This window comes from Physeter macrocephalus, chromosome 17 (assembly GCF_002837175.3).
Source record: "Physeter macrocephalus isolate SW-GA chromosome 17, ASM283717v5, whole genome shotgun sequence".
NCBI lineage: Eukaryota > Metazoa > Chordata > Mammalia > Artiodactyla > Physeteridae > Physeter > Physeter macrocephalus.
In genome coordinates, this window is record NC_041230.1 from 37,940,424 (window position 1) to 37,953,288 (window position 12,865).

Sequence of the window (12,865 nt, forward strand, 5' to 3'; positions counted from 1 at the left end):
CTTCAAAGTCTGATTCTCTAGGAATTCCTCCTCCTGTTGCCGGACCCCCAGGTTGGGAAGCCTGACGTGGGGCTCAGAACCTTCACTCCAGTGGGTGGACTTCTGTGGTATAAGTGTTCTCCAGTCTGTGAGTCACCCACCCAGCAGTTACGGGATTTGATTTTACTGTGATTGCACCCCTCCTACCGTCTCATTATGGCTTCTCCTTTGTCTTTGGATGTGGGGTATCTTTTTTGGTGAGTTCCAGTGTCTTCCTGTTGATGATTGTCCAGCAGCTAGTTGTGATTCTGGTGTTCTCACAAGAGGGAGTGAGAGCATGTCCTTCTACTCCGCCATCTTGGCTCCTTCTCCAGTAGTATCTTTTGAAGCACAAAAGTTTTTAATTTTTATGAAGTCCATTTCATCTAGTTTTTCTTTTGTTGCTTATACTTTTAGCATCAAATCTAAGAACACATGCCAAGTCTGAGGTCATGAAAGTATACACCTATATTTTCTTCTAAAAGTTTTATGGGTCTAGCTCTTATTTAGATCATTGATCCATTGTGAGTTAATTTTTGTGTATGATGTGAGGTGGGGTTCAACTTCATTCTTTTGTATGTGGTTATTCAGTTGTCCCAGCACCATTTGTTGAAGAAACTGTTCTTTCTGCATTGAGTTGTCTTAGCACCCTTGTCATAAATCAGTTGGCCAGATGCTCAACACACTAATTATTAGAGAAATGCAAATCAAAACTACAGTGAGGTATCACCTGACACTGGTTAGAATGGCCATCATCAAAAAGTCTACAAATAATAAATGCTGGAGAGGGTGTGGAAAAAAGGGAACCCTCCTACACTGTTGGTGGGAATGTAAATTGGTACAGCCACTATGGAGAACAGTATGGAGGTTCCTTAAAAAATTAAAAAAGAGTTACCATATGATCTAGCAATCTCACTCCTGGGCATATATCCAGAAAAGACAGAAACTCTAATTCAAAAAGATACATGCACCGCAGTGTTCACAGTAACTCTATTTACAGTAGCCAAGACATGGAAGCAACGTAAATGTCCATCAACAGATGAGTGGATAATATATATATATATTATCTATCTCTATATATATATATAGTGGATATATATGTATATATATGTATACACACACGTATACACACACACACACTTATACAATGGAATGTTACTCAGCTATAAAAAAGAATGAAATAATGCCATTTGCAGCAACATGGATGGACCTAGAGATTATCATATTAAGTGAAGTAGTAAGTAAGACAGAAAGACAAGTATCATATGATATCACTTATATGTGGAATCTAAAAAAATGGTACAAATCAACTTATTTACAAAACAGAAATAGACTCACAGGCATAGAAAACAAATGTATGGTTACCAAAGAGGAAAAGGGTGGGTTCCACCATTCTGTCTTCCAGGTCACTTATCCGTTCTTCTGCCTCAGTTATTCTGCTATTGATTCCTTCTAGTGTAGTTTTCATTTCAGTTATTGTATTGTTCATCTCTGTTTGTTTGTTCTTTAATTCTTCTAGGTCTTTGTTAAACATTTCTTGCATCTTCTCGATCTTTGCCTCCATTCTTTTTCCGAGGTCCTGGATCATCTTCACTATCATTATTCTGAATTCTTTTTCTAGAAGTTTGCCTATCTCCACTTCATTTAGTTGTTTTTCTGGGGTTTTATCTTGTTCCTTCATCTGGTACACAGCCCTCTGCCTTTTCATCTTGTCAATCTTTCTGTGAATGTGGTTTTTTGTTCCACCGGCTGCAGGACTGTAGTTCTTCTTGCTTCTGCTGTCTGCCCTCTGGTGGATGAGGCTATCTAAGAGGCTTGTGTAAGTTTCCTGATGGGAGGGACTGGTGGTGGGTAGAGCTGATTGTTGCTCTTTGGCCAGAGCTCAGTAAAACTTTAATCAGCTTGACTGCTGATGGTTGGGGCTGGGTTCCCTTCCTGTTGGTTGTTTGGCCTGAGGCAACCCAACACTGGAGCCTACCTGGGCTCTTTGGTGGGGCTAATGACAGACTCTGGGAGGGCTCCCGCCAAGGAGTACTTCCCAGAACTTCTGCTGCCAGTGTCCTTGTCCCCATGGTGAGCCACAGCCGCGCCCCGCCTCTGCAGGAGACCCTCCAACACTAGCAGGTAGGTCTGGTTCAGTCTCCACTGGGGTCACTGCTCCTTCCCCTGAGTCCTGATGCGCACACTACTTTGTGTGTGCCCGCCAACGTATACACACACACACACTTATACAATGGAATGTTACTCAGCTATAAAAAAGAATGAAATAATGCCATTTGCAGCAACATGGATGGACCTAGAGATTATCATATTAAGTGAAGTAGTAAGTAAGACAGAAAGACAAGTATCATATGATATCACTTATATGTGGAATCTAAAAAAATGGTACAAATCAACTTATTTACAAAACAGAAATAGACTCACAGGCATAGAAAACAAATGTATGGTTACCAAAGAGGAAAAGGGTGGGGAGGGATAAATTAGGAGTTTGGGATTAACAGGTAGACACTACTATGTAAAAAAATAGATAAACAACAAGAACCTACTGTATAGCACAGGGAACTATATTCAATATCTTGTAATAACCTATAATGGAAAAAAATCTGAAAAAGAATATATATATATGTATAACTGAATCATTTTGCTGTACACCTGAAACTAACACAACATTTTAAATCAACTATATACTTCAGTTTTAAAAAAAGGAAAAAAAATCCATTGGCCATACATTATGCTAAGTGAAATACGTCAGACAGAGAAAGACAAATGCTATATATTATGTCACTTATATGTGGAATCTAAAAAATATTGGGTTGGCCAAAAAGTTCGTTTGGCTTTTCCGTAAGATGTTATGGAACAACCCAAACGATTTTTTTGGGCAACACAATACAGCGAACTAGAGAATATAACAAAAAAGAAGCAAACTCACAGATATAGAGAACAAGCTAGTGGTTACCAGTGGACGGGGGGCGGGGGGGGCAGTATAGGGATGGAGGAGTGGGAGGTACAAAGTATTGGGTGAAAGATAAGCTACAAGAATGTATTATACAATATGAGGAATGTAGCCAATATTTTGTAATAACTGTAAATGGAGTGTAACCTTTAAAAATTGTATTAAAAAATCAATTGTCCGTAGGTGTTTTGGGTTTATTTCTGGGCTCTCATCAGTTCTGTTTGTTCCATTAGTTTATATGTGTTTCCTTGTGCCAGTACCACACTGTTCTGATTACTGTCGTTTCGTAGTAAGTTTTGAATTGTGAAGTGTGAGTCCTCCTGCTTCGTTTTTCATTTTCAATATTATTTTGGCTGTTCTAGGCCCCTTTCAGTTACATATAAATTTGAGGATTGGTCTTTCCATTTATGCAGAAAAAGCTATTGAAATTTTGGTAGAGATTGTATTGACTCTGTATATTGCTTTGTGGAGTATTGCAGTGTTAACAATATTAAAGTCTTCCAATTCATGAACAAGGGAAGTCTCTTACCATTTATTTAGGTTTTCTTTAATTTCTTTCAGCAAAATTTTGTAGTTTTTAGTGTGCAAGTATTTTTGGTTAAATTTATTACTAAGTATTATATTCTTTTGGAGGCTATTGTAAATAGAATTTTCTTAGTTTCCTTTTTTGATTGTTCATTGCAGCATATAGAAGCACAACTGAATTTTATGTGTTGATCTTCTACCCTGCAGCTTTCCTGAATTTGTTTATTAGCTCTAGTTGTGTTTTGTGGATTCTGTGAGATTTTCTTATATAGAATCATGTCATCAGCAAACAGAGATAGTTTTACCTCTTCCTTTCCGAATTGGATGCTTTCTATTTCTTTTTATTGCCTAATTGCTGGCTAGGACTTTCCAGTACAATGTTGAATAGCAGTGGTGAAAGCAGGCGTCTTTGTCTTGTTCCTGATTTGGGGGGGAAAGCCTTCTGTTTTTCATCATTAAGTATGATGTTAGCTGTGGGGTTTTTTTTTTTGTTTTTTTGTTTTTTTTTGTGGTACGAGGGCCTCCCACCGCTGCGGCCCCTCCCGCTGCGGAGCACAGGCTCCGGACGCGCAGGCCCAGCGGCCATGGCCCACGGGCCCAGCCGCTCCACGGCATGTGGGATCCTCCCGGACCGGGGCACGAACCCGTATTCCCTGCACCGGCAGGCGGACTCCCAACCACTGCGCCACCAGGGAAGCCCTAGCTGTGGGTTTTTCATAAACACCCGTAATCATTTTATTTTAAGGACTTCCCTTCTATTCCTAGTTTGCTGTTTTTTTGTGTTTTTTTTTTTCATCATGATAGGGTATTGAATTCTGTCAAATACCTTTTCTGTGTTAATTCAGATGATTGTGTGGTTTTTTCTTTCATTCTGGTAATGTGGTAATTGATTTTTGTTTGTCAAACCACCCTTACATTCCTGGGATAAATTCCATTTGGTCCTTTTAATGTGGTGTTAGATTTGGTTAGTATTTTGTTGAGAATTTTTGCATCTATATTTATAAGCGATATTGGCCTGTAGTTTTCTTGTGGTATTTTTGTCTTGTTTTGGTATCAGGGTAAAACAGGGCTTGTAGAATGTTCGGAAGGGTTCTCTACTCTTCTGTTTTTTGGATGAGTTTGAGAAGGATTGCTGTTAATTCTTATCTAAATGTTTGGTAGAAGCCATGTTGTCCTGGACTTCTTTTGTTGGGAGATTTTTTGGCAACTCATTCAATCTCTTTACTTGATATAGGTCTCTTGAGATTTTCTGTTTCTTCTGAGTCATTATTGGTAATTTGTGTGTTTGTAAGAATTTGCCCATTTCTTGTAGATTGTCTAAGTTGGTGGTATGCAGTTGTTCATAGTATTCTCGTACATATTTCTACCAATACCAGTTATAACACATCCTAACAGAGTACACTTAGGTTGTACTAAACTATTTTCTCAACTTTGAAAATATTCTTGCCTGAAGTTGTGCCATGCAAACTATTCATAGAAGGCTAATTTTTCAGTTTAAACTCTGCATTGAGTCTTCAAGTAAATAATAATTAAGTAAAATCAGTAACATTTGGTTACACAGCAGGAGCCAAGGAAAACCTTGAAACCTTTTGCCTTGTTTTGTAATGCTTGATGTTGCTGCCAGTGTCCTCAATTTTTCAACGAACCATCCTTGCTGTTAGTCTTTACTAGTTTATTTTCTCTGAAGTTTCTTCAGTTGCTGCAGTCAGACACAATTTAAGTAAATCACCATTAGTAAGTGGCTTTCTTTGCTTGCCTAACAGACGAGCCATTCAGAAACTTTCTTTGGTTGCAGCCTCATTTTAATTTTTTCTTATTCTGAAATCCTGCTGTGATAAGGTATTCTGTTTTTTCTCATTTTTTCTCTTGTTTTCCTGTGAGTTGGGAGTATTTGATGAATGCCTACTGGTAATGCTGATGTATAAGGTATTCTTATAGCACAGCCATAATGTTATTGCACAATGAAAGTAATTCTTTGCCATCTAATTTGATAAGAAGATAACTCACACTCTACTGTGCCTTTAAAAGCATGACATTCAGTTTGAAGTCCACTTTTCTCTTTCCTGTTTTTTAGTGATAGGTATGTACCAGTAAGTTTTAAAAAATGTTGCAATACATCAATATGCTTTGCACTCGGAATGCACATAGAACTGTGGCAGTGCAGTTTGTTAGTGCACCAAGTAACAGTGGGAAGCATTATCTCTCACAGCTACTCAGCTCTACTTTTGTTCCATGAAAGTAACCATAGGTTGTATATAAATGAATGAGCATGGTTATATTCCAATAAAACTTCATTTGTGGACACCAGAATTTGAATTTCACATTATTTTGTGTCATTAAACAGTACTATTTTGATTTTTTCCAACCATTTAAAAACCATTCTTAGCTTTTAGCCTATGCAGAAACAGGTGGTAGGCCAGGTTTGGCCTGTGGGCTATATTTTACCAACCCCTGCTTTACAGTTTAAGGAAATACATTTGTAGGAAACCTGTGTTGCCCAGATTACTGCATGCTTGCCTGGGGCCCCCTGGTGGCTGAAGGAGGCAAATACGTCTCGATATGGTCAAATTACTGAAGCACCATGAATTTGAGAATTCTAGAGTTGGAAATCTAGATGTAGGACTGTTTATCATAGTGAGATTGTAGTAGCCGCTCATATCATTTCCAGAGCTTGGACTTTGGTGACATTTAGGAAAAAGATAAAACAGCACTCCCCCAAATTTTGTATGCAAATCTCTGCAGTGCTTTAAGACATCATTCTGATATAGAATGTTTCTTCATCTACAGTTTACTTGGGGGAAGGGTGTGGATTTCAGCATTATTCAACACAAAATGGCATTGGTACAATAATTACATTTTAATGAAACTATATCTTCCAAGGGTGACTTTCTTCCCTTCTCCCCCACCCTTTTTTTCCCCCTCAAAGGGTTGAAGTTTAATAAATTGATAATTTTTGCTACTTTATCAAGTACATTTCTTTTTTTAAGAAATGAATTAATTAATTTTGGGCTGCGTTGGGTCTTCATTGCTGTGTGCGGGCTTTTCTCTAGTTGCAACGAGTGGGGGCTATCCTTCGTTGCAGTGCATGGGCTTCTCATTGCAGTGGCTTCTCTTGTTGCAGGGCACGGGCTCTACGTGCACAGGCTTCAGTAGTTGTAGCACGTGGGCTTCAGTAGCTGTGGTTCACAGGCTCTAGAGCACAGGCTCAGTCGTTGTGGCGCACGGGCTTAGTTGCCCCGTGGCATGTGGGATCTTCTCGGACCAGGGCTCGAACCCATGTCCCCTGCATTGGCAGGCGGATTCTTAACCACTGCATCACCAGGGAAGTCCCCATTTTAAACTCTGGGTCCAAAAAATGAAACCTTCCTGTTCTGGTCAATCCCAGATTTACTATATATTTCTGAATGAAATTGTCCTTAAATATAATAGAGATCATGCATTTCCTTTTTAAAACTTTGATGGTTTATATTATCCTTAGAATAAAATTTAAACTCCTTACCATGATCCTTCTAGGTTTTTGCTTCTTTCAGTTTTACCCCTTCAGTTGTTAGCTGTTGCCATAGTTGGCCTTTCACTTCCTCAAAGAAGCCAAGGTCTTATCTGACTCAGTGTTTGCTTATACTGTCCCCCGGTGTTGGAGCTCTTATACCCATGCCTCTCCACCCCCACCTTCCTTTTCTTTGCTTGCTGGTTCCTTTGCTGCCTTCTCAGAAAGGCCATCCCTGTACTCTCTTTAAAATAGGTTCCTTCTTTAGTGTCTTTCCCACCACTTAGTAATACTTACAATTTTTAATTTTTGTTTTTGTCGATCTCCTCTGAGACTGTACACTTCATGAGGGCAAGGACCATGCATGTCTTATTTATACCTAGCATCTAGAACAATTCCTAGAAAATACAAATCATATTATAAATAGTTGTTGAATGAATGAACACTTTCTTTACTTGGATTCTGGTATGCCACACTCTTTCGGTTCTTCCATTTCACTGACTGTCTCTTCTCCTTATCCATTCTTTTTTGTCTACCTGTTGCTAAAGTTTGGAATCCTCTATGCCTCAGTTGCCTGCTTTCTTCTTCTTCTTTTAAATAGATCTTTATTGGAGTATAATTGCTTCACAATACTGTATTAGGTCCTGTTGTACATCAAAGTGAATCAGCCATATGCATACATATATCCCCTCCCTCTTGAGCCTCCATCCCATCCTCCCTATCCCATCCCTCTAGGTCATCGCAAAGCACCGAGCTGATCTCCCTGTGTCCTGCTTTCTTCTATATCTATCTCTATCTAAACTCACTCCCTAGTCATCTCTTCTGGTCTTATGGCTTCAAATACTATCTATACATTCATAAGATTCCCAAATTTACATGGCCAGGCTGAGACCTTTTTTTTTAGGCCGCGCCGTGCGGCATGCAGGATCTTAGCTCCCAGCCAGGGATCGAACCCGTACCTCCTGCATTGGGAGTGTGGAGTCTTAACCACTGGACTGCCAGGGAAGTCCCCAGGCTGAGACTTTTTAATGTAACTATCTACTTGATATCTCTACTTGGAAAGTTTATTGGAATCTCACATTTAATGTGTACAAAGTAAAGTTTTTTTATTTCATATCTCTCAACTCTTTCTCATTTTCTCCTTCATTTCAGTAATTAGAAGTACTATTCTTGTAATAGTTCAGGCCCAAAACCTTGGTGTCATCTTTGAGTCCCCTCTTTCTCCCATTTAATTCATCAGCAAGTTCTGACAGCTCTACCATAATTTTAAAAAAACTCACTTCTTAATGTTTCCTCTACTTTTACAACCCACCACCTCCTGGGTCCTTATGCTCCATTATTTTGCACCTGGCTTATAACAATAGTTTCTTAAATATATATCAGATTATATATATCAGATCATGACACTCCTTTGCTTACACCCCTCCAGTGGTTTCTCATCTCGTATCGTAATAAAAACCAGTCATTCTACTGGTTTGTGAGGCCTTACTTGAGTAGCCAGTGGCCCCATCCCCCACCAAGCCCTTATCATTTTATCTCCTCACTCTGTTCCCACTGGCCTTCTTGCTTTTTCTCATACACTCCAAAAATACTCTGTTCTCAGGCCTTTTGCACTCACTATTTCCTATACCCACAATATTCTTCCCCTAGATCTCTGTATAGCTCATTCCTCATATCCTTTTGGTATCTCCTCAAACATTGGAGAAAGAGCCCTTTTCTGACCTATCTAAATTAACTTCCCCTCTTCCCTACTCCATTCTCCTTACTCTATTTTATTTTTCCTTATAGCAAATATCACCACCTGACATTTTACTAGAATTTAAGTTCTAAGAGGATGGGGACTTTACTCATATGTAAAGCTTACTCATGTTTTCAGTGTCTACAACATGCCTGCTATATAGTAGCTACTCAAAAAATATTTATTAAATGAATGATTACATTGCTTCTGGTTTTAGGGCAAAATACACATATATGGTTGAAAAGTCAATAGGACAAAGTTAGCACCTGCAAAATGGCAAAATGGGAATACAGAAAGAAACTGGTTAATGACTTTGTTGAACTGAAGAAATAACACCTACACTGGAGATGTTCTACCTTTGGACCTGGTGTTATTGTTGGATGAAAAATACCGCCCCTCCCCCTCAGCTACTTTGAGTTCAGTTTTCTGTTCTTTGCAGCCTACAAACATCATATTTCATACAGAACCATTTTAGTTCTAAATTACGCTAAATTTTAAAATAACATCTTGGTTGAAGAAACTGTCTTATGTCCCTCCAATGTTGCAAATTAAAACAAGTCTTCTGAAACAAATGTCTCTATATAGTAGGAGTGCTAAAAATGTGTGTGTCCTGTCATCTAGTAACTCTGCCCTTAATTTATCCTTGAAGACTACTTCAAAAGAAGATAAAAAGCTATAGGTATAGTAGATGTTCGATACTATATTATTTATAAGAGTAAAAAGTAGGAAATAACTATGATCATTGACTTTTGACATTTTATATGGCCTTGAAAATTGTTTAGAAACTTTATAAAGCCCAATATAATATGAAAAAATTGAAAGACCAAGTTGTATGTTAAATAGGCAAAACAAATATTTCTAGGCTGTTAGAAGTCAGTATAGTGGTTACTTTTGTGGGAGAGGTAATAACTTGGAAGGGAGCCAAAGGGGGACTTCTGAGATGTTCTTTTTTTTAAAGTATAGTTGATTTACAGTGTTGTATTAGTTTCTGGTGTACAGCAAGGGGATTCAGATATGTATGTATGCATATATATATATATATATATATATATTCTTTTTCAGATTCTTTTCCATTGTAGTTTATTACAGGATATTGAATATAACTTCCTGTGCCATACAGTAGGACCTTGTTGTTTATCTACTTTTTATATAGTAGTTTGTATCTGCTAATCCCAAACTCCTAATTTATCCCTCTTCCTGTGTTCTTTTTTTTAAAGGGAGCTATTACAGGGTGTGTATGTTTGTGACAGTTTCCCCAAACTATATACTTACGATATGTGTACTTTTGTAAAAGTATGTACCTTGTCCTTTAATAAAAGGTTTTAAAAAAACCCTAAACTGTTATGGTCACAACTGTATAAAAAACATACCCATGTAGATGAGGACATACATGAAAATGTTAAATGTGAGGTGATAGCACTTGTTTACAATTTTTTGGTGATTTTCTTATAGTCAGATAAGAAACAAATTTTTTAACTTTTAAAAAATACTTTTAATTGTGAAAAATATACATATTATGTTCATTATATATTTATTACAGCTTTATTGAGATATAATTTACATACCGTACAATTCACCCATTTAGAGTTTACAGTTTAGGGGGTTTTAGTTTATTCACAGAATAGTGCAGCCATTACCACAGTCACTGTTACAACATTTTCATCACCCCAGAAAGAAACCCAATACCCATTAACAGTCACTCCCCATTTTCCCCCAAACCTCTTCATTTTGTTGTTTATTTATTTATTATTATTTTTTTGCGGTACGCGGGCCTCTCACTGTTGTGGCCTCTCCCGTTGTGGAGCACAGGCTCCAGACGCACAGGCTCAGCGGCCATGGCTCACGGGCCTAGCCGCTCCGCAGCATGTGGGATCTTCCCGGACCGGGGCAAGAACCCGTGTCCCCTGCATCGGCAGACGGACTCTCAACCACTGCGCCACCAGGGAAGCCCTATTTATTTATTTTTAAAATAAATTTATTTATTTATTTATTTTTGGCTGCGTTGGATCTTTGCTGCCCACGGGCTTTCTACTCTTCATTGTGGTGTATGGGCTTCTCATTGCGATGGCTTTCTCTTGTTGCGGAGCGCGGGCTTCAGTAGTTACAGCATGCAAGCTTGGTAGTTGTGGCTCACGGGCTTGGTTGCTCCGCGGCATGTGGGATCTTCCCGGACCAGGGTTCAAACCTGTGTCCCCTGCATTGGCAGGCAGATTCTTAACCACTGTGCCACCAGTGAAGTCCTTGTTGTTTATTTTTAATAGCTTTTCCCTTCAGCTTTTTTTCCCCTTTTTTTCAATAAATTTGTTTATTTTTATTTTTGGCTGTCTTGGGGTCTTCGTTGCTGCACATGGGCTTTCTCTAGTTGCAGCGAGCGGGAGCTACTCTTCATTGCGGTACGCGGGCTTCCCATCGCGGTGGTTTCTCTTGTGGAGCACGGGCTCCAGGCAGGCGGGCTTCAGTAGTTGCGTCATGCGGGCTCAGTACTTGTGGCTCGTGGGCTCTCTAGAGCGCAGGCTCAGTAGTTGTGGCCCACAGGCTTAGTTGCTCCGCGGCATATGGGATCTTCCCGGACCAGGGCTTGAACCCATGTCCCCTGTATTGGCAGGCGGATTCCACTGCGCCACCAGGGGAGCCCCCTTCAGCTTTTTATCTAAGTCACAGATGGGTTTTCTTCTTTGGAGTTCTGATTTCCTTCTTCTCTTGATTCAGTAAGTGAGGTGAGAGAGTGGAGTGAGTGGTATACTTAGAAAGGTGTTTCAATTTATTAGGAAATATTTCAGAATTAAAAAAAAATAAGGTATGTATTGGGTTCTTGCTAAATATTAGTCACTGTGTTAGGTTGCTTGCCTTAAAATGGTCCTGTGCATTTCAGGTAATACTCTACTCACAGCCTTCCGGTTTTATAGAAAAAAGTGCCTCAGAAAACTGAGGTTCAAGCAGGTTAAATAACTTGTTCATGTTCACACAGTGGTGGAAAGGCAGAACCAGGGTTTAAACCTAGGGGGTTTTGTTTTGTTGTTTTAATATATGTAAGAACTCTTTACTGAGTATGTTCACTAACCACAGAACATCTTAAAAGCTCCAAAATCTAGGACTAAGGAGGTAGTTAAATTATAAGATGCTGGCTAATGACAACACCAAGAGTCTAAAGACATGTGTTTTTTATTTTCCACTGGTACTTATGTGATTAAATACTGTGATCTACTTGAGTACTTTTGAGAAGAGGCTACAAATTTGTGCTTCTCTTTGTTGTATCTATGAACAGTTTTGTCTTTGGTTTCCCAGTGATGGTCTCTTTGTAAAAAGTGAAGGTGTTCAACCAGCACCTTGTATGAGGGGTTAGTACTACTTCTGCCTCTGTGAAAATGGAAAATAATCGCTCCTGTGAAGTTGCAAAAATACCCTTATTGCTGCAGGTGCTCTCAGTAGGTAATTTGGCAGGACTTGTTTAGTGTTAAATACTCTAGCAAGGGGTACATTTTAAAAGTTCTGCCTTTATGAGGATTACTTTAACAATCAATAGTTAAAAGCCCTGTTGAGTTATTTTCTAGTTGAGGGTCATGTGGCTTTTGTAACCTGGTTTGCCATGACGAAAGATGAATTCTTGATGGTGTGACTGTGAAGGGAAGAGCTCTTTCTGTTCATCATAAACATTTCCTGAATTTTATTGCAAGGAAACTGAGGCCTTGGAGAGGTTAAAATATGTGACTAAGCTCACAACTAATGGCAGAGGTAGGCTAGTGTCTAGGTCTCCTGAATTTCAGTCTGTAATACTTTGCATTAATAAACTAGTGTGTATACTTATAATTAAAAACCTTTCAAAGACTCTGCTTTATCCTTTACTCCATTTTAAACTGCAGACCCCAGATGAGGCTGAATTTATATGATCATATCATTGCATAATTCTGTATTTTTTAGAATTATGGATATGATTATTTCCTTTATAGAAGCATTTATTATTTTCAGATTCTTATTTTAGAAAATACGGAAATACAGAAAAAGAAAAAATTAAATATGTGATAATTATGTATATCTGCAGAATTAATCAGATACATTAAAACACACACACAGGGCTTCCCTGGTGGCAGCACAGTGGTTGAGAGTCTGCCTGCCAATGCAGGGGGCACGGGTTCGTGCCCCGGTC

General features: G+C 38.8%; 1 protein-coding gene across 5 annotated transcripts in view; it reads left to right on the forward strand.

Annotated features, from left to right (window-relative positions):
• Positions 1 to 12,865, forward strand: part of NFATC3 (nuclear factor of activated T cells 3) — a 133,149-nt gene that overhangs the window by 29,566 nt on the left and 90,718 nt on the right. The gene's annotated exons all lie outside the window — the stretch shown is intronic.